Source organism: Mobula birostris, chromosome 15, assembly GCF_030028105.1.
Source record: "Mobula birostris isolate sMobBir1 chromosome 15, sMobBir1.hap1, whole genome shotgun sequence".
Classification (NCBI taxonomy): Eukaryota; Metazoa; Chordata; class Chondrichthyes; order Myliobatiformes; family Myliobatidae; genus Mobula; species Mobula birostris.
The window spans coordinates 66384100-66411315 of record NC_092384.1 but is presented as its reverse complement, the minus strand read 5'-3'; the positions used below and the strand labels follow the sequence as shown (position 1 = coordinate 66411315).

The following is a 27216-nucleotide window of genomic DNA, read 5'->3' as shown; positions in this document are numbered from 1 at the left end:
AAGCTCCAGTCATATATCTCTGCTGCTTGGTACACCAGGAATTTGGTTCCTGGTTTGATCTTACTTCTAATTCCCTCGGAATGGAGGCAATGAAATCAGCTGGGTGGTGGTGATGGAGGGAGAAGTTAGTCCATGTTGTGCAGGGCCTTGTGGACTTTGATGGGAATAGCTTTCCAGGCACCTCAGGCTCCTGTACCTCTTTCCCGAAGGCAGCAGTGAAAAGCGGTGAGCACGTATTGGGGCAGGTGGGGGGAAACTCATCCACAATGAATTTGAACAACCAGTGGAGTTAATGATGTGTATGGCCTTTAGAGAAGCTCTGATGTCAAGGGTGAGGGATGGTGTTCATGGAACCATTAAAAAAAAATGACAGAATTGTTCAGCCCGACGTATCTGCACTGACTATAAATGGACAGGAGGTGGATCTCATTTGCCAACTCTTGATCTATGGCCTTGCAGTTTAAGTGCTTGTCCTCGTGCTGCTTAGTTGTGGTAAGAGTTTCTCTGTCTCTCCACCTCCTGCCAATCATTGAGTGAAGTAATTATTTCTTAATCCAACTCTAATCCCTTCTGCCAATTAATTTAAACCTGAATCATATTGCGACTGACCTTTCTGTTATAATAGAATCCTGTTTAGCCTGTTTCGAACTTTCAGAACTCTTCATCTTCCCATGGTCACCTTTCTTCCACAGCAACCCCAGCCTGTACAGGCTTCCCCTCCTCACTGTAGTTCTCCAGCGCAGGGCATTCTTGTAAATAGTCTCTGCTTTTTATCTCATACTGTTGGGTCCTTCCTGCAGTGTGGTGATAAGAATTACTGACAGTTTCTTAGCTGTGCTCTAACTAACGTTCTGAACAGCTTGAGCATGACCTCTCCGCCCTCATAATCTGTGCCTCGGCAAATGAAGTATCCATTCTGCCTTCTTAACTATTTTGAGTCAAGACGAGTCAGGTTTATTGTTATATGCAGAATTGCAGTGAGGTATGTGCGCAATGGAAATCTCCCATACAACAAAAATCGCAGGCAGGTGGATTCAAACTGAACACAGGTAAATTATGTGCAAGTGGTAAATGAATTATACATGATGTTACAGCAAAAGACTGTGCAAAACAAGTGTGAAAACACTAGTAGGAACAAGTCCACGGTGGTGCAAGAGGTGGTCCACAGTGTTCTGTTGCTAAGGTAGTATTAGAATTGTACAAGAAGTTAATGGGTGCCCCATGTTCCCAGTTTTCCTCTTCTCTGTGTTCAACCATTCAATTTATTTATTTTTATTGAGCTACAGCATGAAACTGGCCCTTGGAGCTGCGCTGCCCAGTAACCCTAACTTAACCCTAGCCTAATCTCAGGATTTGCTGGCTGGTGGTGTAGTGGCATCAGCACCAGACGTCGAGGCGAATGTTCCCGGGTTCAAACCCAGCCAGCTCCTTCCAACGCTTTCCAGCTGTGCTGGGTTGAGCGTCGGTTGAGTTAGCAACTCAGCCTCATTTAAAAAACGGACAAGTACTAAAGAAACGGCAGATAAAAAAGGCTGCTTGATGTGCCACAAGGCGTGAAAACAAGCAACTTATTCACAGGACAAATTACAATAACCAATTAACCCACCAACCAGTATGTCTTTAGACTGTGGGGCGGAAACTGGAGCACCTGAAGGAAACGTAAGTGGTCTTGGGGAGAACGTACAAACTCCTCACAGACAGCAATGGGAAATGCCTTACTTGCCGTCCGTGAATTACCTCTCACTTGAAACGCTTCCCTTCCTCCATCACGTTGCTCTTTGCTTTCACTTTATTCAAGGCCTCCCTGGCAGCCGTCCTTCGTCTCCTTGGGCATTTTGGCCTCTGCTGATTGTTTACAGTGGCACAGTTCATTTTCTTATATGCATTACCAAAACAGAGATTATGTTTAAAATTGTGCCAAAGAGCTCTGACCCTGTAACTGGTAGATTTTTTACTCCTGCCTTTCTGATGATGAATTCTCCCTGTTGAACTAATACTGATGTATTACCTCAGAATTTTTAGTCTGCATTGATTTTATGTTCTAGGTCACTTGTTGAGCTAAGAGGAGTGTTCTTTTTGAATCAGCTCAGTAAACCTGCAGTCTGGTACATTGCCTTTGATACATCCTGGTTAAGTTAAGTCGCGACTTGATCCCACCATACTGTCTTATCATGTCTTATTGCCATTGATGCACTGTGCTCGCCGGATGGAGACTTTAATGAAGATTAAATCAGAACCCGAATCTTCCTCCTGACGGATTGTGGAATTGTGAAACTTCATAATGCAGGGGAAGGCCATTCAGCCCATTTGAATCCATACCGGCTGAAAGATAAAGGTTGAAACCCATGCACTTTAATCATGGATGTGATTTCTGCTGCACTCTGTGCATTGCTCCCACGTTTCTGTTCTTTATCTGTAGCCTTGTAGTTTATGCTATAGTCTGTACTCATTGGAGTACAGTATCTATATGTTTGAGTGTCTATTTGGGTCCCATACCACCAGGCAAGGAAGAGATTCGTCTCTACCAAGGGAGGTGTAAGGAGCTCCTTCCCTCCACTTGCCTGTAGGACACCTTTGGGCAAGATGTAGCACCTGATTTTCCCCACGATCAGCCATGGGAGCAGGTGGTGGATGGTTGTATGAGCAGATGGTACAGATCACAGGTCCTGGTTATGTGACTACTGACGCCAGGCTGTCAACTCTAAAGAGTGTTGATAACGATTGCGGTCACCCGTCATGTAAAGACACTGCCCAGAAGAAGGCAATAGCAAAACACTTCTGTAGAAAAATTTGCCAAGAACAATCATGGTCATGGAAAGACCATGATCGCCCATGTCATAAGACACGGCACATAACAAACGAATGATTCTACCAGGTTGAGAAACATTTATTACCCTTCAGTCATCAGGCTCCTGAACCACCAGAATCATTTTCACTCACCACAGCACTAAATAAAACCTATGGGCTTTCTTTCAAGGACTTCAGAACTCATCTTTTCACTGTTAGTTTTTTTTTGTATTAGCAGTTTGTCTTTGGCACATTGTTACCAGTGTTTGTGTGTAGTTTTGCATTGATTCTGTTGCACTTCTTTGTTCTGCCTTCAAGGAAATGAATCTCAGGGTAGTATTTGGTGACGTATGCCACTTTGATAATAAACTTACTCTGAATTTTGAACTTCATTAAAAGTTGTGATCGTTTCTGACTCCATCACGCACTCGATGATAACGTCCCTCAACCTCTCATCTGGTACCTCAACTTTTTACCAGGAAGCTGCCTGGGTTCGAGAGCATGTCCTGTGAGGAAGGGTTGAGTGATCTATGGCTTTTCCTTTTGGTTTGAAGGAAGACGAGAGGTGGTGTATAATATTAGAGTGGACCACCTGTACCTTTCTCCCAGGGCAGAGATGGCTAATGCGCGAGGGCATGATTTTAAGGTGATTGCAGGAAAGTATAGGGGGAATTTCAGAAGTAGGTTTTTTTTCACATAGAGAGTGGTGGGTGCGTGGAATACACTGCCAGGGGTGGTGCTAGAGGCAGATACATTAGGGGCATTTAAGCATCTTAGACAGGCACATGGATGAAAGAAAAATGGAGGTTTTTCAGCAATATTATAGAGATGACTAGGTTGATAGATCAGCACAACATCGTAGGCCATAGGGCTAGTACTGAGCTGTAGTGTTCTGTGTATATTTTGTGCTTCAGTTATTGACCCCTCTGCTGAGTGAAAGAAATGTGTTTTTTATAACCGCCATCAAAGCTTCTCAAAACATTCACTTCAATTAAATCTCCCTTCTGCTTCCTCTTTTTCAAAGAAAAATTCCCAGCCAAGCTAACCAGCAATTTATTCCTGATAGCTATAATTCTAAATGCCTAGCTGATCAGCGATGGGATGTGGTGGTATGAGGAATAAAATGAATCTAGTTTTATGATCAGCCAATCTTCGTGAAGGCAAATTGTTCTGTTGTGGCCTGGCTGTAATTGGTGTGGTCAGTGGCAGATATAGTTCAATGTTTAAAGTCAATTTATTATCTAAGTACATATATGCCACCATATACAACCCATGAGATTCATTTACTTGCGGGGATAGTCAATAAATCCATATAACCATAATAGAATCAATGAAAGACCACTGTGCAAAAGACAATAATCTGTGTAAATACAAGAAGAGAAAAAAGCAATAATTATCAAGAACATGAGATGAAGTCCTTGGAAGTGAGTACATAGGTTGTGGGAACATTTCAGTGATGGGGCAAGTGAACTTGAGAGAAGTTAGCCCCTTTGGCTGAAGAGCCTGATGGTTGAGGGGTAATAACTGTCCCTGAACTTGGTGGTGTGAGCCCTTAGGCTCCTGTACCTTCTTCCTGATGGCAGCAGCAAGAAGAGAGCATGACCTGGATGGTGCAGGTCTCTGATGATGGATGCTGCTTTCCTGCCACAGTGTTTTGTGGAGATGGCTTTACCCATGATGGACTGGGCCGTATCCACTACTTTTGGGAGGACTTTCTATTCAAGGGCATTGGTGTTTCCATACCAGGCTGTGGTGTAGCCAGTCACTATACTCCACACTATACGTCTGTAGAAGTTTGTCAAAGATTTAGATGTCATGCCAAATATTTGCAAACTCCTAACGAAATAGAGGTGTTGTGCATTTTCTTTGTAATTGCACTTATGTGCTGGGCCCACAGCAGGTTCTCTGAAGTTATAACACCAAGGGGTTTAAAGTTGCCGACCCCCTTTCTCTTCTGTTCAGTCTGATTCTGTGCTGTGTAACTCTGACTCTGTGTTAGAGCTCGTAGGCAGGTAATCATTATGCAGCTTCATTTGTGTTGGCTGTAAATACAGGCTGGGCTATCACAATGGTCCCAGTGGTGGAGAGTGGTCACTTAAAGACTTTGCTCAACCAATAATAACTGGTAGATTGTTCCCTGTTTTAACTTGCCCTACTTTGTAAGGTTGTTATAGCCAGGGGCGGTAATGGGGACAAGCTCCCACTACCTATTCAATGCTCCCAAAGGTGTGCGCCTCAAAGAGCCTCTGACAACCAACGTCCAACTCCTGGCCTTCACGGGTGGCTTAGCTACTAAGCCCGACAGAACCATTTCTACTGACAGGGGAGAAGGGGCAAAGACGGGTTACTGGAGCCTTAAAACCAGTCGCTTCGGGCAGATGGGGCTCGTCAGCTGTGGTTAGCAACTGGTCTAGGAGAAGGAGAACCCTGATCTCAAAACTCTGCTGCCTTGCGGCGGTAACCACTCAGGGGGAAGGCTTTGGGTGTAAACCCCGGAGGAAACTCCGAATCTGGAGTCCCTAAGGCAGTCCTACAATGAGTTCAATGCCGACGGGTAACTCCTGTGATGCTGCTGATACCAAACTGTATCGGTCTCTGCCCTTCCTTTGGGTTCATCAGATGCGTGGAGACGGGAAGCTTGCTACATGGGCAACAGCTTGCTCTCCATGTTGTACTGCCCAGGCTTGCATATCTAGAACAGCTAGGATGCGACTCTGACTGACAGAGGCCCTCACCTGATTCTGTTGGATGGCAGGGTTGATTTTGTTACCCTCCAATCGACAAAGAAATTCAGGGCCTATAGAATTTTAAGGAATTGTAACTAGTGTGGCCGCAGTTTCTCCATCTCCAAATGGCCAGCCTTAATCACTTGCACAACAACCTTGAGGGATCTATAAACTTTGAACTATGACTTCTCTTCCTCCATTTTTAAGTGGAAACAGCTGTAAGGTTAGCAGTCTCTAAGGTAGTGCAGATTAATTGTGATTGAGAGAGACTGATACACATGAACTGGAGCTCAACATTTCAACCTTCCCCAAAAATGAGCAAATAGTTGAATAACATACCAAAAGGAATTACCCGTATTCTGCCTCTTCTGTTGCCTCATTAATTGATCTCTCGTTGCTGCAAGGACATAATTGGAGTGTCCATTTCTCTCATAAAACTAAACATTAATTTTATTGTGCTGTTCATTTCCCTTAGGCTTGTACTCCTGAAATAAACAGTGGTTTAAGAACATCCTGCTTATTTTTGGATGGGTGTTTTCACACTCATCAGTTGCCCGTTGAGATTCAAGATAGTTTATTTTCATTCTTCCGTACACCAGTGTAAAGGAGAACAAAATGATTGTTACTCTAGATATGATGCAGCACAACAAAACAATAAGCATAAAGGGCAAAATAAATATTAGACTACAAGACATAGGAGCAGAATTAGACCATTCAGCCCATCGAGTCTGCTCTGCCATTATATCACAGCTGATTTGTTATCCCTCTCAATCCCGTTCTCCTGCCCTCTCCCCATAAATGTTGACACCCTGAGAACCTGTCAGTCTCCGCTTTAAATATTACCCAATAACTTTACTTCCACAGCTGAATGTAGCAGTGGATTCCACAGATTCACCACCCTGTGGCTACAGAAATTCCTCCTCATCTCTGTTCTAAAGTGACATCCTTCTATTCTGAGACTGTGCCCTCTGGCCCTAGACTCCCTCACTATAAGAAATATCCTTTCCACGTCCACTGTACCTGGGCTTTTTTTTAATATAAATATGAAAGCAATCCCATAAATCACAATGTTCAATTATCTGTGAGTGTAACCATATAGAGTACATATACGATTAGCAAATGCACATAAAGTGATGCCAGAAACAGGAGTGTCTGAACACAAGATGACTGACAGGAAATGATCAGGTGACAAGGTGACTTATGCCAAGGGATATGCTTTTAGCTTTCTTGACTGAGGTTAGGAGGTTCAGCACCCAATTGCACAGTTGGTGAGAAAGGCTGCCTGGTTTCAGTAGCCATGATTCTGTGGGCAATGTAATTCAATTGCCATAGAAGATAAAAATGTAATGGAAAATTACAGGATCACGGCACCAAGGTATGAAGTTTTCCTTTCTGATCCTGTGAGAGTCCTGTGTGTTAACAGTCGGAGAAATCCTGACATTGGTAGTGACGTCACACAGTATGGAATGTAAACAGAATAATATTGATAAAGGAAACAGTGGTACGCTCTGGTTCGGTGGCAAATTGGATAGATGGCTGCACTGGTAGGTAGTGATTCAAGCTGTTGAGCCACTGGGTTCGAATCTCACCACGGATGCTGAGCAATTTAAACACCAGTAGTTAATTAAATATGAAATAAAACACCAGTATTAATAATGGTAACTCATAGAAATTTTAGTATACTACTGTGTAGCACTGGGAAAAAACAGTAAATTAAAATTGTCTCGAGGCATTAATGAGAATAAAATCCAATATTCCGTAAAATCTAACGGTCTGGCATTAGCAGGGTACTGCCAGCGCCGGATTTGTATGAGGATCATGCACAGGTCTTGCTACTCCTTAAGGTGAGAGAGGGTGAACGGAGTATTATAATCCGGGCAACCAGTTCCCAAGAAATTACTGATTAAGAGTGGAGTGAGCGAACACAGCAAAGCACCCAGCTAATCATGGAGTAGCAGTGTAAGCTTGTGATTGTAGGTCATGCTTGCAGAAACTTGTAAGGTGATTGAATTAGTGGAGAAGTGCAGATTACTTGAGCTTCCAGAGAAAGCCCCTCAAGAAAACCTGTGGTCTGGAGTAGACTTTACTGGGAAGCTAAATGAACATCAGGAGACAGAGAATTCTGAAACCAGCAGGAAGTGATTAGTTCAACCTTACATGGATCCATGTGGTGAGGGCATAGTCAGAGCGATAAGTGCCCACAAGATAATGAATCTCAAGGTAGTATATGGTGCCATTTGACTGAAGCTACTTTGAACTTTGGTACACTAAATAAACTCTGTGGCCACTTTATTAGGTACACCTGCTCGTTAATGCAAATATCTAACCAGCCAATCACGTGGCAGTAACTCGGTGCATAAAAATATGCAGAGGTTAAGTTGTTGTTCAGACCAAATTTCAGAATGGGGAAGAAACATGATCTAAGTGACTTTGACTGTGGAATGATCTCGGGATTACTGCCTGTGCCATGCGACAGTGACAGTAGGAATGCGATGAGGTGGAGGATAAATGCGTGGCTGAGGGATTGGAGCAGGGGGCAGGGATTCAAGTTTTTGGATCATTGGGACCTCTTTTGGCGCAGGCGTGACCTGTACAAAAAGGATGGGTTACACTTGAATCCTAGGGGGACCAATATCCTGGCAGGGAGATTAGCGAGGGCTACTGAGGTGACTTTAAACTAGAATGGTTGGGGGGTGGGAATCAAATTAAAGAGGCTAGGCGTGAGGAGGTTAGTTCACTACAGGGGGATGGGAACCAGTGCAGAGAGGCAGAGGGGTGTAAAGTGAGGGTAGAAACAAAAAGTACTATGGAGAAAAGTAAAAGTGGCAGGCTGACAAATCCAGGGCAAGCATTAAAAAGGGCCACTTTTCAGCATAATTGTATAAGGGCTAAGAGAGTTGTAAAAGAGCGTCTGAAGGCTTTGTGTGTCAATGCAAGGAGCATTCGTAATAAGGTGGATGAATTGAAAGTGCAGATTGTTATTAATGATTATGATATAGTTGGGATCACAGAGACATGGCTCCAGGGTGACCAGGGATGGGAGCTCAACGTTCAGGGATATTCAATATTCAGGAGGGATAGACATGAAGGAAGGGGAGGTGGGGTGGCGTTGCTGGTCAAAGAAGAGATTAACACAATAGAAAGGAAGGACATAAGCCGGGAAGATGTGGAATCGATATGGGTAGAGCTGCGTAACACTAAGGGGCAGAAGACGCTGGTGGGAGTTGTGTACAGGCCACCTAACAGTAGTAGTGAGGTCGGAGATGGTATTAAACAGGAAATTAGAAATGTGTGCAATAAAGGAACAGCAGTTATAATGGGTGACTTCAATCTACATGTAGATTGGGTGAACCAAATTGGTAAAGGTGCTGAGGAAGAGGATTTCTTGGAATGTATGCGGGATGGTTTTTTGAACCAACATGTCGAGGAACCGACTAGAGAGCAGGCTATTCTGGACTGGGTTTTGAGCAATGAGGAAGGGTTAATTAGCAATCTTGTCATGAGAAGCCCCTTGGGTAAGAGTGACCATAATATGGTGGAATTCTTCATTAAGATGGAGAGTGACATAGTTAATTCAGAAACAAAGGTTCTGAACTTAAAGAGGGGTAACTTTGAAGGTATGAGACGTGAATTAGCTAAGATAGACTGGCAAATGACACTTAAAGGATTGACGGTGGATATGCAATGGCAAGCATTTAAAGGTTGCATGGATGAACTGCAACAAATGTTCATCCCAGTTTGGCAAAAGAATAAATCAAGGAAGGTAGTGCACCCGGGGCTGACAAGAGAAATTAGGGATAGTATCAATTCCAAAGAAGAAGCATACAAATTAGCCAGAGAAAGTGGCTCACCTGAGGACTGGGAGAAATTCAGAGTTCAGCAGAGGAGGGCAAAGGGCTTAATTAGGAAGGGGAAAAAAGATTATGAGAGAAAACTGGCAGGCAACATAAAAACGGACTGTAAAAGCTTTTATAGATATGTAAAAAGGAAAAGACTGGTAAAGATCAATGTAGGTCCCCTGCAGACAGAAACAGGTGAATTGATTATGGGGAGCAAGGACATGGCAGACCAATTGAATAATTACTTTGGTTCTGTCTTCACTAAGGAGGACATAAATAATCTTCCAGAAATAGTAGGGGACAGAGGGTCCAGTGAGATGGAGGAAGTGAGCGAAATACATGTTAGTAGGGAATTGGTGTTAGGTAAATTGAAGGGATTGAAGGCAGATAAATCCCCAGGGCCAGATGGTCTGCATCCCAGGGTGCTTAAGGAAGTAGCCCAAGAAATGGTGGATGCATTAGTGATAATTTTTCAAAACTCGTTAGATTCTGGACTAGTTCCTGAGGATTGGAGGGTGGCTAATGTAACTCCACTTTTTAAAAAAGGAGGGAGAGAGAAACCGGGGAATTATAGACCGGTTAGCCTAACGTCGGTGGTGGGGAAACTGCTGGAGTCAGTTATCAAGGATGTGATAACAGCACATTTGGAAAGCGGTGAAATGATCGGACAAAGTCAGCATGGATTTGTGAAAGGAAAATCATGTCTGACGAATCTCATAGAATTTTTTGAGGATGTAACTAGTAGAGTGGATAGGGGAGAACCAGTGGATGTGGTATATTTGGATTTTCAGAAGGCTTTTGACAAGGTCCCACACAGGAGATTAGTGTGCAAACTTAAAGCACACGGTATTGGGGGTAAGATATTGGTGTGGGTGGAGAGTTGGTTAGCAGACAGGAAGCAAAGAGTGGGAATAAACGGGACCTTTTCAGAATGGAAGGCGGTGACTAGTGGGGTACCGCAAGGCTCAGTGCTGGGACCCCAGTTGTTTACAATATATATTAATGACTTGGATGAGGGAATTAAATGCAGCATCTCCAAGTTTGCGGATGACACGAAGCTGGGTGGCAGTGTTAGCTGTGAGGAGGATGCTAAGAGGATGCAGGGTGACTTGGATAGGTTGGGTGAGTGGGCAAATTCATGGCAGATGCAATTTAATGTGGATAAATGTGAAGTTATCCACTTTGGTGGCAAAAATAGGAAAACAGATTATTATCTGAATGGTGGCCGATTAGGAAAAGGGGAGGTGCAACGAGACCTGGGTGTCATTATACACCAGTCATTGAAAGTGGGCATGCAGGTACAGCAGGCAGTGAAAAAGGCGAATGGTATGCTGGCATTTATAGCGAGAGGATTTGAGTACAGGAGCAGGGAGGTACTACTGCAGTTGTACAAGGCCTTGGTGAGACCACACCTGGAGTATTGTGTGCAGTTTTGGTCCCCTAATCTGAGGAAAGACATCCTTGCCATAGAGGGAGTACAGAGAAGGTTCACCAGATTGATTCCTGGGATGGCAGGACTTTCATATGAAGAAAGACTGGATGAACTGCGCTTGTACTCGTTGGAATTTAGAAGATTGAGGGGGGATCTGATTGAAACGTATAAGATCCTAAAGGGATTGGACAGGCTAGATGCAGGAAGATCGTTCCCGATGTTGGGGAAGTCCAGAACGAGGGGTCACAGTTTGAGGATAGAGGGGAAGCCTTTTAGGACCGAGATTAGGAAAAACTTCTTCACACAGAGAGTGGTGAATCTGTGGAATTCTCTGCCACAGGAAACAGTTGAGGCCAGTTCATTGGCTATATTTAAGAGGGAGTTAGATATGGCCCTTGTGGCTACGGGGGCAGGGGGTATGGAGGGAAGGCTGGGGCGGTGTTCTGAGTTGGATGATCAGCCATGATCATAATAAATGGCAGTGCAGGCTCGAAGGGCTGAATGGCCTACTCCTGCACCTATTTTCTATGTTTCTATGATTGGTGGTGCCAGATGGGGTGGTTTGAGTATTTCAGAAACTGCTGATCTCCTGTGATTTTCACGCACAAGTCTCTATAAAGAGCTTACAGAGAATGGTGCGAGAAACAAAATGTACGCAAGTGAGTGGCAGTTCTGTGGGTGAAAACAGCCTGTTCATGAAAGCCATCAGGGGAGAATGGCCGGGCTGGTTCAAGATGATGGAAAGGCGACAGTAACTCAAATAACCACTCGTTACACCAGTGGTGTGCAGAAGAGCATCTCTGAATGCACAACATGTTGAACCTTGAAGTGGATGGGCTACAGCAATGGTTCTCAACCTTTTTCTGTTCGTAGCCCCTTTTGACTTCCATTTTAGCTCTGTGGCCCCGAACCTCCATTGTCTCCGTTATTTATTTACTGAGATATGGCATGGAATCAGCCCGTCCAGCACCTGAAGCTACACTACCCAGCAATCCCCTGACTTAACCCCACAGGACAACTTACATTGACCAATTAACCTACCAAGCGGTACAAATTTGGACCGTGGGACGAAGTTGAAGCACCCGCAGGAAACCCATACGGTCACAGGGAGAAGGTACAAGGTCTTTACAGGCAGTGGCGGGAAATGAAGCCGGGTCGCCTGAACTGTAAACCGTTGTGCTAACCACTATGCTACTGTGCCACAGTCAACTGTACTAGTTATTGTAATATACAGTCAATAGTTATGTTTTAACACGTTATAGGTACAGGTCAACCTTCACTAATCCGACTACCTGTAATCTGGTTCTTTCGATAATCTGACACTGATTATGCTTAATGTGATCCTTCTATAATTTGGCATTTTCACCAATCCGGCACTCTTCAGGTCCCAATGGTGCCGGATTAGTGAGGGTCAACTTGTATTGTATGTTAAATATAATGTTACAGGTGTATATGAAAAATAAAACTATTTCAAAGCTCTACATAGGATACTTTATTTATAATATTCTTCCAACAAGCAATGAAAGTGCTTGATAATGTTACTTTGGGTATTTAGTGAGATCAATGGAGACTATTAAGATCTGGCTGGAGGTGCTGACTCTGCTCTTCAGCACCAATTCCAGCACACAGACTGGAGCACGTTTGCTGCCCGTGCCACCACAGACTCTCAGATTAACATTGATTTATATACCAACTCTGTCCTTGAGCACATCAACAAGTGTGTAGATAGAGTGAACAAAAACAAATAAAAGTTTTCCCCAATCAGAAGCCATGGATGAACAGAGAAGTTCGCCTCCTGCTCAAAGCCGGAGATTCAGCCTTCAGGTCTGGAGACCGGGAGGCTTACAGCTCAGCCGGGGCCATCCTGAGAAGGGGAATCTCTCAGGCTAAACACATATACATACAGAGAATCGAGGAGCATTTCAACTCCTCAGACCCCCGGCCCATGTGGCATGGCATACAGGTCATTACAGACTTCAAACCTCCTAGTACTGTGCCCCCTTCCAGCTCTGTTTCCCTCCCTGATGAGCTCAATTACTTCTACACTCGCTTTGACCGAGGGAACAAGGAGGTCACCCTCAAAGCGGATCTCCCACCTGGTGAACTGCCTCTCCACCTCCGCTGTTTGCGCCACCCTGAGCAGGGTGAATGTACGGAAGGCAGCTGGTCCGGATGGGATACCTGGCCGTGTGCTCAGAGTCTGTGCAGGGCAGTTGGCCGGGTTCTTCACGGACATTTTTAATCTGTCCCTGGCCCAGGCAGTTGTCCCTACAATCTTCAAGATTGCCAGCATCGTGCCAGTGCCGAAGCATTCCACTGCCATGGGCCTGAATGACTTCCGCCCAGTTACACTCACCCCCATCATTGCAAAGTGCTTTGAGAGACTGGTTCTATTACATCTGGAATCCAGTCTGCCCACTACCCTGGACCCCCATCAATTTGCCTATCGCACCAACAGGTCAATAGAGGATGCCATCACTCTGCCCTGACCCACCCGGACAGCCCCAACTCTTACGTCAGAATGCTGTTCATTGACTTTAGTTTGGCATTCAATACTGTGATCCCCTCCAAACTGATTGCCAAACTTCGCCAGCTTGGTATCAGCTCATCCCTCTGCAATTGGACCTTGGACTTTCTGACTAACAGACCCCAATCAGTTAAGTTAGACAACTCTCCTCCTCCACTCTTATCCTGAACACCAGCGTGTCTCAAGACTGTGTGCTGAGCCCTCTTCTGTACTCCCTTTTCACCTATGACTGCGTTCCTGTACACGGTTCTAACTCCATAATCAAGTTCGCAGACGACACCACAGTGGTTGGCCTGATCAGAGGGGATGACGAGACGGCCTACAGGGACAAGGTCCAGCACCTGGCTGCGTGGTGTGCCAACAGCAACCTGGCCCCTCACACCCAGAAGACCAAGGAGATCATTGTGGACTTCAGGCATGCTAGGAGCGACACTCACATCCCCATCTACATCAACGGAGCTGCAGAGGAGTGTGTATCAAGCTTCAAATTCCTTGGTGTCCACATTTCCGAGGATCTCACCTGGTCTCTGAACTCCTCCATCCTGATCAAAAAGGTGCAACAGCACCTTTATTTCCTGTGGAGAATGAAGAAAACTCACCTCTGTCCCAGGATACTGACTGACTTTTACCGCTGTACCATTGAGAGCATACTCACAAACTGCATCTCAGTGTGGTATGGCAATTGTCCAGTATCAGACCGCAAAGCACTCCAGCGTGTGGTGAAAACTGCCCAGCAGATTATTGGCACCTAATTGCCCACCATTGAGAACATCTACCATGAACGCTGCCTGGGCAGGGCGAAAAGCATTATCAAGGATGCATCTCACCCTAACCATGGACTTTTTACTCTCCTCCCATCCGGTAGGCGCTACAGGAGCCTCTGCTCCCGCACCAGCAGGCACAAGAAGAGCTTCTTCCCTGAGGCTGTGACCCTGCTGAACCTCACATCACAGCACTAAGCAGTATTGCACCCATATTGTACTGTCTCAGTACTTTTATATTTGTGTGCTGTAGCAATTACTTTTCATTCGCAGTTATTTTGTAAATAACATTATTCTTTGCATTTCTGGTTAGATGCTAACTACATTTCATTGGCTTTGTATCTGTACTCGGCACAAAGATAATAAAGTTGAATCTAATCTTTGTGACTGATGCAAACTATCAATGCATATCTGGTTGCAGCTTGGTTAAAAAAGATAATTGAAGATCACCTCTCTTCACAACATCAAGAGTGGCAAACTTTTGACAGCAAGTGAGTAGCTTTAATAAAACCGTATTCAACTAGATAAGAGTACAGATGGCTCCCATTTTCCGAACGTTCGCTTTACGACACCTCTCTGTTACAAAAGACCTACATTAGTTACCTATTTTCGCTAACAGAAGGTGTTTTCAGTGTTACGAGAAAAGGCAGTGCGCGCCGGAACAGCCAAGCTTCTTCCCCTGGAACGGCATTCTAGCCGCCATTGCTTAAACACGTGCTTTATCTCGATTTATTTTGTGCATCCGTTAGCAAAATGAGTTCTAAGGTATCAGAAAAGCCTAAAAGAGCTCGTAAGGGTGTTACACTTAGCATAAAACTAGACATAATTAAGCATTTTGATCGTGGTGAACGAAGTAAGGACATTGTCCGCGTGCTGAACTTGCCTGCGTCCACCATTCACACTATTTATACGCAGAGAGAAAGGATTTTGAAAGCTGCCGATGTTACTGTTGGTTCTGCTCGTAGCAAAGTGGTCTCTCTTAGTTGGCATCCAATAATGGATAAAATGGAAAGTCTATTGCTTGAGTGGATCGATGGTTGTACAAAGCGTGGTGTTCTGTTAAGTTTTCTTAAGGAGAAATCAGTCTTTTTAATAAGCTGAAACAGAAAGCACTGGACGATGGTGATGAAAGTGTTGCAAAAGTGGAATTTAAAGGTAGTCATGGGTGGTTTGATTGGTTTCTGAGGCGAGGGCAGCTTCATGGTTTAACGTTTACCGGAGAGAGTGCTTCGGCTGATACTGAAGCTGCCGAGAAGTTTCCAGCAGAACTGAAGGAAATAATTACAGAAGGTGATTATTCGTATAAGCAGGTGTTTAACTGTGACGAAACTGCAATTTATTGGAGTCTTCCCGATTCTGGTAAGTGAAACTACACTGTACATACATTATTTCTACTTTATATAGGCTGTGTATTTTTATGTGTTATTTGGTATAGTTTGGCAGCTTCATAGCTTAAAAATTACTGGAGAGAGTGTTTCTGCCGAGAGCACTTGTGCGAGATTTTCGCTGCGCTAGACAGTGCTGCAGAAAAGTATTTCTACTTTATATAGGCTGTGTATTTATCATATTATTCCTGCTTTTACTATATGTTACTGTTACTTTATGTTTTATGTGTTGTTTGGCATGATTTTGTAGGTTATTTTTTGGGTCTGGGAACACTCAAAAGATTTTTCCCATATTGATAAATGGTAATTGCTTATTCACTTTACGACATTCCGGATTACGAACCATTTCATAGGAACACTGTACCTTCAGATAGCAGGGGAAACCTGCACAATTAAAAACAACCTTGCTTTCTCCCAGCGATGCAGAAACTTATTTTAAATATCACTATACTTATCCTGAAATTTTGCTGGCTGCATAAGAATTTTGCTTGAGATGTTACATCACTTTGCAGCTCAATAAGACATTCTTGCAAAGTGGTGTCAACATCATTCGCATTCACCCCAAATGGATCCACCACCCAGTCTGGAATATGTATCTCCAGCAGGTCTCTGAACTGAAATTCCTTATCGGCATGCATTCCCAACCAAGAGTCCGCGGACCCCTTGCTTAATGGTATTGGTCCGTGGCATAAAAAAGCTGAGGACCCCCTGCATATCGGTGTGCAGTTATTTCAAATGATCAAGATATACCATTTGATTATCATTTTGCAATTCTATTTTAAGAGCAGCCAGTGAAGAAAATTGTGTAAACTCGCTATGCCCAAAGCAGCTGCTGAAAAGTGTGTGTTTTCCAAAGTATAGCGTCTTAGCGTGATATAAGATTGTAGTTTTTCTCCTTTTAGTTGTAGTTTGTTTCCTTGTAACTGTTTGTTTAATAAATACAGTTTTTCAAATGTATCTAACAGATAAAATACATCAGACTTAGTGGCAATTTGTACTCCGAGCTGCTTATCAGTTAGAAGTGCTACAATGCTATCAAGAAAAGCAAATTGTACTTCCTTTCAAAATATACGTATCAGGGATTTAATGGAAGTTGTAGTGGTAGATAGTGATGTAATGGTAGACTTCACGCGTTCTTGCATCTCTGCAGGTTAGCTGCTTCTGGCAGGCGACCTCACTGCAGCCTTCATGTCGCGTTTTATATGTGTTGTAACACGCATAGGTCAGTGGTCATAGGTCATAGGTCAGTGGAAGGCAAACTGCTGATTAGCCTTGCTGCAGACAGCTGGCCCCTCCCCACCCCCACCATCTGCAGTTTGTGATTTGGGAGTGGATGTGGTGTGGGGTTCAGTGGGCTGTTCTGCACGGTGTGAAGGGCAGTTTGTGCATGGTTAAGCAGGAGCAGAGTTAACAATTGATGTGCTGTACGTCCCCCCACAGACAGACACAGACACACACACACACGCACACACACACACACACACACACACACACACACACACACACACTAAACTGTCTTGCTGTCCCATTTGCATCATCTAGCATCTTTCCCCCATACATTTCAGTTCCAATTAAATTACATAGATTAATTTCCTAATTATTGATATATTTTACTAATATTTCATTAAAATAGTAAATTTATCAGGCCCATTCAGAAACCCCTGTGTTCCCCCAGTTTCTTGTATTTTACTTGTGGTCGTTACGCAACTTGGCCTGGCTCCATGAAGGTTATATGGTCCATGCTGGGAGCCACTGGACTACAGAGGCAGAAGGCCACGAGCATACACTGTGGCCAGTTTATTAGGTACTGGGGTGACCACTGGATGCTTACAAGCAATTCAGAGACTGCAGTGTAAAGCCACAGTTCCAACATTGCCAAAGATGAGAATTGGTGATGTTGAATGCCATTAGAATGCAAAAAAAGAGATTTGTAATGGATTAATGTAACCAAGTGTGATACTTTTCACTTTGGGCCTAAAGGAGATAGTCCATTCTATATTGTAGGTCATCGGGATCAATGGCTAGAAACTTGCAGCTCCACTTGTACCATTCCTGTGTTAGGTGCCGTGTCATATTACATAAGGGATCATGGCCTTTCCATGACCATGATTGCCCTTGGCAAATTTTTCTACAAAATGCCTTCTTGTGCACAGTGTCTTTACAAGTTGGGTGACCCCAACCATTATCAGTACTGTTCAGAGACTGTCTGCCTGGCGTCAGGGGTCGCATAACCGGGAACTGTGATATGCACCAGCTGCTCATACGACCATCCACCACCAGCTCCCATGGCTTCCCATGACCCTGATCAGTGGGGGGGGGGTGCTAAGCAGGTGCTACACCTTGCCCCATGGTGACCTGTGGGCTAGCAGAGGGAAGGAGCCCCTTACACCTCCTTTGATAGTGACGTATCTCCACCCCACCACTCATTTTATATAGATACTTAACATGTATAGAGCAATACAGAATGCAATCAAAAAGGTTGCTGGTGCAAAAACAGAAGTGCTGGAAGAACTCAGCCAGTCAAGCGATATCTGTGGAAAGAGAAACCAGTCACCATTCTGGGTCAGCGATCATTCCTCGGATGCTCAGAGTCAGGTCTGTTGTCACTGATGTAGAATATGTTGTGAAATCTGTCGTTTTGCGGCCGCTTGGCTAATTGAGAATGCTATCATTTTCTGTTTTTGTTTCGGGTTCTAGCCCCTACAGTTTCATATGTTTTCAAAGACTGATGAAATGCTGGGATTTGTGTTAAGAACAAAATAAATTAAGGGAGCTGAACTTATGCCACAGATACATAAAGCTCTGTTTAACCACGTCTGGTATACTTCTGAATTGAATTGACTTTATTTCTTACATCCTTCACATACGTGAGTAAAAATCTTCATGTTACATTTCCATCTAAATGTGCCATGTGCAATCATAGTAATTTATAATAAATAGAACAGTCAATGTAATATAGGGTACACTCAAATCAGCTTGAGTTCATCAGTCTCAAGGCCTGGTGGAAGAAGCTGTCCCGGAGCCCGTTGGTCTTGGCTTTTATGCTGCGGTACCGCTTCCCGGATGGTAGCAGCTGGAATAGATTGTGGTCCCCAAAGATCCTACAGGCCCTTTTTACACACCTGTGTTTGTAAGTGTCCTGATTCATGGGAAGTTCACATCTACAGATGCGCTGGGCTGTCTGCACCACTCTCTGCAGAGTCCTGCGATTAAGGGAGGTACAGTTCCCATACCAGGCAGTGATGCAGCCAGTCAGGATGCTCTCAATTGTGCCCCTGTAGAAAGGTCTTAGGATCTGGGGGCCCATACCAAACTTCCTCAACCGTCTGAGGTGAAAGAGGCGCTGTTGTGCCTTTTTCACCACACAGCTGGTGTGTAGAGACCATGTGAGGTCCTTGGTGATGTGGATACCGAGGAACTTGAAGCTGTTTACCCTCTCAACCCCAGATCCATTGATGTCAATAGGGGTTAGCCCATCTCCATTCCTCCTGTAATCCACAACCAGCTCCTTTGTTTTTGCGATATTGAGGGAGAGGTTGTTTTCTTGACACCACTGTGTCAGAGAGATGACTTCTTCCCTGTAGGCCACCTTGTTATTGTTTAAGATAGGCCAATCAATGTAGTGTTGTCAGCAAATTTAATTAGCAGATTGGAGCTGTGGGTGGCGATACAGTCATGGGTATACAGGGAGTAAAGGAGGGGACAGTACTCAGCCCTGAGAGGCTCCTGTGTTGAGGGTCAGAGGGGCAGAGGTGAGGGAGCCCACTCTTACCACCTGCTGGCAATCTGACAGGAAGTCCAGGCTCCAGCTGCACAAGGCAGGGTCAAGACCAAGGTCTCTGAGCTTCTTGTCGAGCCTGGGTGGAATTATGGTGTTGAATGCTGAACTGTAGTCCAAGAACAGCATTCTCACATAAGCATCCTTCTTCTCCAGATGTGTAAGGATGGTATGTAGAGCAGTGGCTGTTACGTCATCTGTCGATTGGTTGGGTCGGTAGGCGAATTGTAGGGGGTCCAGTTTGTGTGTCACTCTTTAGGAAGGTACTGGTATTAGTTTATTATAGCCATGCTTACCAAGATGCAGTGGAAAGCTTGTCTTGCACACTGTTTATATAGAGCAGATCATTACTCAGTCCATTGAGGTAGAACAAGGAAAAAGATAACAGTGCAGAATAAATTATAACAGCTACAGAGAAAGTGCAGTGGATTTAGACAGTAATGTGCAAGATCAAAATGATGTGATTGTCTCCAACTTATTATCTTTAGTTGCTGGGCCTCGATTTGTTTGGGCCATGACCACAGATGAATCTTTGTACTAGTGTCCCAAACTCTGGATATCTTTTTCTTGTCTGTTCTTGGAGTGTAGGTTCTTATTGGCCACACCTCATTGTTCTGATGATATGGTGGGTCCTTATCTTAAAGTGGCTGCATTTCTTGATTGTAAATGTTTGAAACAATTGAGTTAATCAGTTTAAAAGTGAGACTGGAGTCAATCCCGGTAAGGACCATAGTAAGTCAGTTGGCTTTCTCAACAACCCAATGATCAACTCTATCAGGTTTTTAAAAACAGAATTCAAACACTCATATTGCCTTGGAAGTCTTTGAAATTATTCTCTTTGAATTAAATATTCAAGCCTGTTGACTACTGGTCTGGTAGCTAAATCATGTGATCCTTGTGCTCAGTTAAGCAAATGGACCTCTGACGTTGCCTCATATCTGGCCAGTTTCTGTCACTCCTGATGAACCTTACACTGTGCACCTAACCTGGTAACTGATTCAGGTGTTGGCACAGAGTGGAGGTGCAGTTGTCTGCTCTGTCCAGCCTTCTCCCCCTTCCTCTGTAGCTCACTCAGACATGCCTAAACATATTTAATGTGACTGACCTAGTTTTGTGCTAATCTTAGCTGGCATCTGCTGCATCAGCCTCTCTACTTCTCTCCGGCTTTGTTGGATTTGCTGCTGTATTTCAGCCTGAATTTCATTAGCGTCGTTTGCGTACGTGTATGTGTGTTCATGTACGTGTGTGTGTGTGTCTGTAGTTTGTGTGTGTGTGTGTATGTGTGTCCATGCAGTTGTGTGTGTTCATGTACCTGTGCGTGTGTGTCCCTGTAGTTGTGTTTTTGTGTGTGTGTGTGTGCCCATGTGTGTTCATGTACCTGTGTGTGTGTCCCCATGTAGTTGTGTGTGTTCATGCACCTGTGTGTGTGTGTGTGTGTGTCCATGTAGTTTGTGTGTTCATGTACCTGTGTGTGTGTCCCCATGTAGTTGTGTGTGTTCATGCACCTGTGTGTGTGTGTGTGTGTGTCCATGTAGTTTGTGTGTTCATGTACCTGTGTGTGTGTCCCCATGTAGTTGTGTGTGTTCATGCACCTGTGTGTGTGTGTGTCCATGTAGTTTGTGTGTTCATGTACCTGTGTGTGTGTCCCCATGTAGTTGTGTGTGTTCATGCACCTGTGTGTGTGTGTGTCCATGTAGTTTGTGTGCCCATGTACCTGTGTGTGTGTCCATGTAGTTGTGCATGTGTGCATCTGTGTCTGTGTGTGTGCACTCATGTAGTCGTGTGTGTGAGTGGCCCTGCCCATGTTGTTTATTTTATTTAGTGCTGAATAGGCCCTTCTGCCTTCGAGCCATGCTGCCCAACAACCCCTGAGTTAAACCTAGCCTATAATGATGAATTCACCTACCAACCGGTACATTTTGCACTGTGGGAGCATGCGGAGGACAGTGACATGGTCACGGGGAGAACGTACAGACTCCTCACAGACAGCGAATTGCAGGAATTGAACCCGGCTCGTCTGTTCTGAAAGGGTTGTGCTACTGCGCCACCCTTGTGTGTGCACACATCTGTGTGTGTGTGTCCATGTAGTTGTGTATACATATATGTGTGTGCTCATGTCCTTGAAGCTGTGTGCGCATGCGTCGGTATGTGTGTGTATTTGCATGTAGTTGGGCATGCATACGTGTGTGTGTGTGTGTGTGTGTTTCCATCCATGTACTTGTGCGTGTATCAAAGCAGTGCAATATTCTTTCTACACTGAAAGACGCTCAGTTCTGTAAGTAGACTGGGAACTATTGGTGGTGATGCCCAGGAACATATGGTTATAGACTGCTGGGACGTTGAATGGAGGAGGTTTGGGGGCAAATCAGCAGGGTTTCCATGTTAGGGCCACCGTGCCTTGGTCATATCTGCCAAAAACACAAAACTGCATGATGAAAATAGAAAATGATAGAAATTCTCAGCAGGGACAAAAGCAGAGTTGGTGATTCAGATCGATGATCTTTCATCAGAAGTGGGAAGAGTTGAAGTGAAAACACATTTGTGGTATTTTGTGGATACAGGATGGAGTGGAGGAAAGGACAGAAAGGAAGGGGTCCATGTGGGAGAAACGGAAAGGGATTATCGAACAGAGTAAAAGAGGATTCTGATGCAACAAGCAAAGGGAAAAATATTGGGTTCAGAGCAGCTAGGAGTGTGGCACATGGGATTTAAAATAACTGGTAGATTTAAAATAACAGGTAGACTGGTGATTGTTGTTCTTTGTTTATAGTTTTTCTTAAATTTCTATTGTATTTATTTTTTTCTGTAAATAACTGCAAAAAAAACCTCAAGTTGGTGTAGCGTAACATATATGTGCTTAGGTGATAAATTTACTGTGAAAATTTTCACTTTGAGTAGGAGCCGTCTGTTGTTCCTTCTGCGTTGCCATTTGCCATGCATTCCTTTGCTTCATTGTCCACCCAACGCTGACTTCTGGATTGGTTTCTGCTTTCCTTCGCTGTGCCAGTCTGAACAAGTCAGTTAATATCGTAACCTTTCTTCCTACCTACTAATTGCACTATTATACAGAAGCATAGAACCGTACAGGTCAGGAATGGGTCCTCTTGGTCACTTTGTCCATGCGGACAGCGATGACTTTCTGTACTAGGGCTTCCCAACCTTTTGTTATGCCACGGATTCTTGCCATTAACTCAGGGGTCTGTGGAGCCCCTGCTCTACACTAAATCCCATTTACCTGCACTGGGCCCAAATCTGTCTAAGTCTTCCTCATCTCAGTCTGTGTCTGACTGCCTGTTAAATGTATCTGCCTCGACCATCTTCTCTAGCAGTTTGATCCCTACCGAGGTACAGGGAAAAGCCTCACACACAGAATGCTGGAGGAACTCAGCAGGACAGGCAGCATCTATGGAAATGAATTAAACAGTCTAAGTTTCAGGCCGAGATGCTTCTTCAGGACTGAAAAGGAAGGGGGAGGACGCCAGAATAAAAAGATGGGGGGGGGGAGGGTAAGGAAGCCAACTGGAAAGTGATAGGTGGGTGGAAATGGTCAAGGAGAAGAAGGAGTCTGATAGGAGAGGAATAGGACCGTAGGAGAAAGGGAAGGAGGAGGGGATCCGGGAGGAAATAACAGGCAGGTGTGAAGTAAAAGGCCAGAGTTGGGAATAGAGAAAGAGGGAAGTGGCAGAAAGAAGATTTTTTTTACTGGAAGGAGAAATTGATATTCATGCCATTAGATTGGAGGCTATCCAGGTGGAATATAAGGTGTTGCTTCTCCACTCTGAGGGTGGCCTCATCGCAGCACAAGAGGAGGCCATGGACTAACGTGTCATGGGAATGGGAATTAAAACGTTTGACCACTGGAAGATCGACTTTTGCTGGATAAAGCTCGATGAAGCAGTCCCCCAACTTACGGCAGTCTCATCAGGGTGGAGGAGGCTGCATCAGGAGCACCAGACCCAGCAGAAGTGCCGCCTCACCTGGAAGGGCTGTTTGGGGTCCTGAGTGGAGATGAGGGAGCAGGCGAATGGGCAGATGTAGCACTTAGGCTGTCTGAAAGGATAAATGCTGGGAGGGAGGTTAGTGGGGAGGGACAAAAGGACAAGGGAATCGTGGAGGGAGTGATCCCTGTGGAATGCAGAGAGCTTGTCTTGCATACTGAGTTGCTTCCGAGTGAAATCTCTCTACTATTCAATAAAATGCTGGATTACCTCCTTCTGATACTCAACTTTCCTGTTCTATTCCCATAACGTTCTCATGCTCTACATTGAGAAATCTGCTGAGGATATCTGAGAATATTCAGGTACCAAGTGTTCACTGCCAGTGGTCAAGAATTTTGGCTGAGAACATCAGATAATAAATAGGTTGCCTCATTATAGGAAGGATATGGACGCTTTAGAGAGGGCGCAGGGGAGATTTTTTGGATAGTGCCTGGATCAGAGAGTATGTCTTATAGGGATAGATTGAGCAAGCAAGAGATTTTCTCTTTGGAGTGAAGGAGGATGAAAGGTGACTTGATTCAAGATTCAAGATTCAAAAAACTTTATTGTCATTCTAACCGTACATCAGCTCTGCAGGGCAGAATGAGACAGCGTTTCCCAGGAGCAGTGCAATCATAACATAGAGGTGTGTAAGAGGTATCGATTGAGTGGACTACCAGAGAATCTTCCCCCAGGGTAGAAATGGCTAATATGGGGGGGGGGGGCATCATTTTTAGGTAACATCCACAAAACGCTGGGGGAACTCAGCAAGTCAGGCAGCACCTATGGAAACGAATAAACCGTCGACATTTCGGGCTGAGACCCTTCTTCAGTACGAAGGAAAGGTCTCAACCGGAAACATCGACTTTTTAATCATTTCCGTAGCTGCTGCCTGACCTGCTGAGTTCCTCCAGCATTTTGGGTGTGTTGCTCTGGATTTCCAGCACCTGTAGAATCTCTTGGGTTTCTAATTTAAAGATTTTGGGAGGAGACTACAGGGGAGCAATATCAGAGATAGGTTATTCACACTGAGAGTGATGGGAGCATGGGACGCGTTGCCAGGGTGTCAATAGAGGCGGATACATTGAGAACATTTAAGAGACTCTTTGATAGGCATGTGAGTGAGGGAAAAATGGAGGGTTATGTGTGGGGGAAATGTTAGATTGGCCTTAGAGTAGGTTAAAAGGATTGGCACAACATCGTGGGTCAAAGGGCCTGTACTGTGTTGTACTGTCTTATGCTCTAATATACATGAATGTAGCCAACTCTTAGATAGGCCTGTGGATGGAAGAAAAACAGAAGGCTATGTGGGAGGGACAGGTTAGGTTGGATCTCGGATTAGGTTAAAGGGTTGGCAAAACATTGTAGGCCAAAGGGCTTGTACTGTGCTGTACTGCCCTATGCTCTATAATCAACGCTGGAGGAAGATTTGATGTGCATTCTTTCCTGTAATGTGACTTTGATTACCTGTTGTGTGATGGACCAATAATCATCTCTAATAAAGACAATTTATCTTCTGAGTTCCTTTTCTGATAGAGAAATCAGAGCACTTTGCATGTGTGATTTCAGAATCACTGGCATGTGTTGTAAAATTTGTTAACTGCTGCAGCAGTACAATACATGATAAAAATAAAAAATAAACTGAATTACAGTAAGTATATATGTGTGTGTGTATATATATACTTTATATACTTACTGTAATTCAGTTTTTTATTTTTATCATGTATCATTTATTTTATCATATATATTTTTTTTTGTGTGCCATACTCTGCCGGAGCCTTGGCAAACACTTTTTCAAGTGGTTGTCTTGGAGGAAAGATTCTGTGAGTGGTCCCCCACGTCCTTCTCACAGCGCAGTTTTTTTTTAACGAGGCCGAGTTGCGAGCTCGACACTCAGCCCGGCACGGATGGAAAGCGTGCCCGAGTGCGGCCCGACTGGATTCGAACTCGGGAACCTTCGCTCCGGAGTCCGGCGCTGATGTCACTGCGCCACCAGCCGGCTATATGTATATTAAATAGTTAAATTAAATAAGTGGTGCAAGAACGGAGATTTTAAAAAGTAGTGAGGTAGTGTTCATGGGTACAATGTCCATTTTGAAATCAGATGGCGGGGGGAAGAAGCTGTACCAAAATCGCTGGGTGTGAGCCTTCAGGCTTCTGCTCCTCCTTCCTGATGGTAGCAGTAAGAAGAGGGCATGTCCTGGGCTGTGGGAGTCCTTAATGATGGACAGCGCGTTTCTGAAGCACTGGCTTCTTTAAAATGTCTCGGATACTGCGGAGACGAGTGTCCATGGGGCTGACTAATTTTACAACTCTCTGCAGCTTAATTCGATCCTGTGCAGTAGCCCCTCCTCTTCCCCCCCCCCAATACCAGACAGTGATGCAACCAGTCAGAATGCTCCCCACAGTACATCTGGATAAGGCTTCGAGTGTTTTAGCTGATAAACCAAATCTTAAGCTCCTAATAAAGGCACTGTCTTGCCTTCTTTATAGCTGCATCGATTGTGATGAGAGTCCTTGACAAGAATGGCTCGGTTTCAGATGCTGAAGTATCTGAGGCTTGCATTGAGGCACGGTTTCAAACTGGATTGAAAATCAAACATCAGACAAAATCATGAACACGAGGAAATCTGCAGATGCTGGAATTTCAAGCAACATTCTGACATGTCTATCGACGGCCTCCTCTACTGTAAAGATGAAGCCACACTCAGGTTGGAGGAACAACACCTTATATTCCGTCTGGGTGGTCTCCAACCTGATGGCATGAACATTAACTTCTCAAACTTACGCTAATGCCCCACCTCCCCCTTGTATCCCATCCATTATTTATTTATTTATATACACACTTTCTTTTTCTCTCTCTCTTTTTTCTCCCTCTGTCCCACTCACTACACCCCTTGCCCATCCTCTGGGCTTTCGCCCCTCCCCCTTTTCTTTCTCCCTAGGCCTCCTGTCCCATGATCCTCTCATATCCCTTTTGCCAATCACCTGTCCAGCTCTTGGCTCCATCCCTCCCCCTCCTGTCTTCTCCTATCATTTCGGATCTCCCTATCCCCCTCCCACTTTCAAATCTCTTACTAGCTCTTCTTTCAGTTAGTCCTGATGAAGGGTCTCGGCCCGAAACGCCGACTGTACCTCCTCCTAGAGATGCTGCCTGGCCTGCTGCGTTCACCAGCAACTTTGATGCGTGTTGCTTGACAAAATCATGAGTAAGCTTAGGACTGAACACCGAATCTCAGTTCACGTGCTCCTTAAATGCTCAACCCTTAGCACCCAGAACATTGCCAATTGGCGGGACTGTCCTGAACCTTTAAGGGGGCCAGACCAGCTGTCCATACTCCGGAGAGTTAGACCGTCTAAGCCTTGGAAGCTGATACGGAATGGGTGTGTGTCAATAGGTTGGGATCGGGTTGGGTCTTCAGAAATACTGAGACCCAGGAACTTGAAATTGCTTGCTCTCTCCACTTATGATCCCTCTCTTCTCCCTTGTCCTACTCTTTCTGAAGTCCACAATCAGCTCTTTGGTCTTACTGATGTTGAGTGTAAGGTTGTTGCTGCGGCACCACTCCACTAGCTGGTGTACCTCGCTCCTGTACGCCCTCTCGCCTCCACCTGAGATTCTGCCAGCAATGATTGTATCATCAGCAAATTTAGAGATGGAATTTGAGCTGTGCTTAGCTACACAGTCATGGGTGTAGAGAGAGCAACACAGTTGGCTAAGCACACATCCCTGTGGTGCGCCAGTGTTGATTGTCAGCGAGGTGGAGATGTTATTTCCAGTCTGCACAGATCGAGGTCTTCCGGTTAGGAAGTCGAAGATTCCGTTGCAGAGGGAGGTACAGAGGCCCAGGTTCTGTAGCTTTTTGATCAGGACTGTGGGATGAGCTATAGTCAATAGACAGCATCTGATTTAGTTTCAAATGTTTTAGAGAAATTAATCAAAAAAAACCTCCCCTAGAGCTGTGATAACTACATCCATAGAGCATGTTGCATATCATTTGTTG

The 27216-nt window shown here is 44.6% G+C and overlaps 1 protein-coding gene and 1 long non-coding RNA gene across 2 annotated transcripts in view; one reads left to right on the top strand and one right to left on the bottom strand.

The window, feature by feature from the left end:
* Window positions 1-731, bottom strand: part of LOC140210327 (uncharacterized) — a 28564-nt gene extending 27833 nt beyond the window's left edge. The window contains exon 1 of the long non-coding RNA XR_011889218.1: window positions 610-731. This is a non-coding gene — a long non-coding RNA (uncharacterized lncRNA). The remainder of the gene's footprint in view (window positions 1-609) is intronic.
* LOC140210720 (chromodomain Y-like protein 2) overlaps window positions 1-27216 on the top strand; it is a 204752-nt gene that overhangs the window by 58798 nt on the left and 118738 nt on the right. The window lies entirely within an intron of this gene.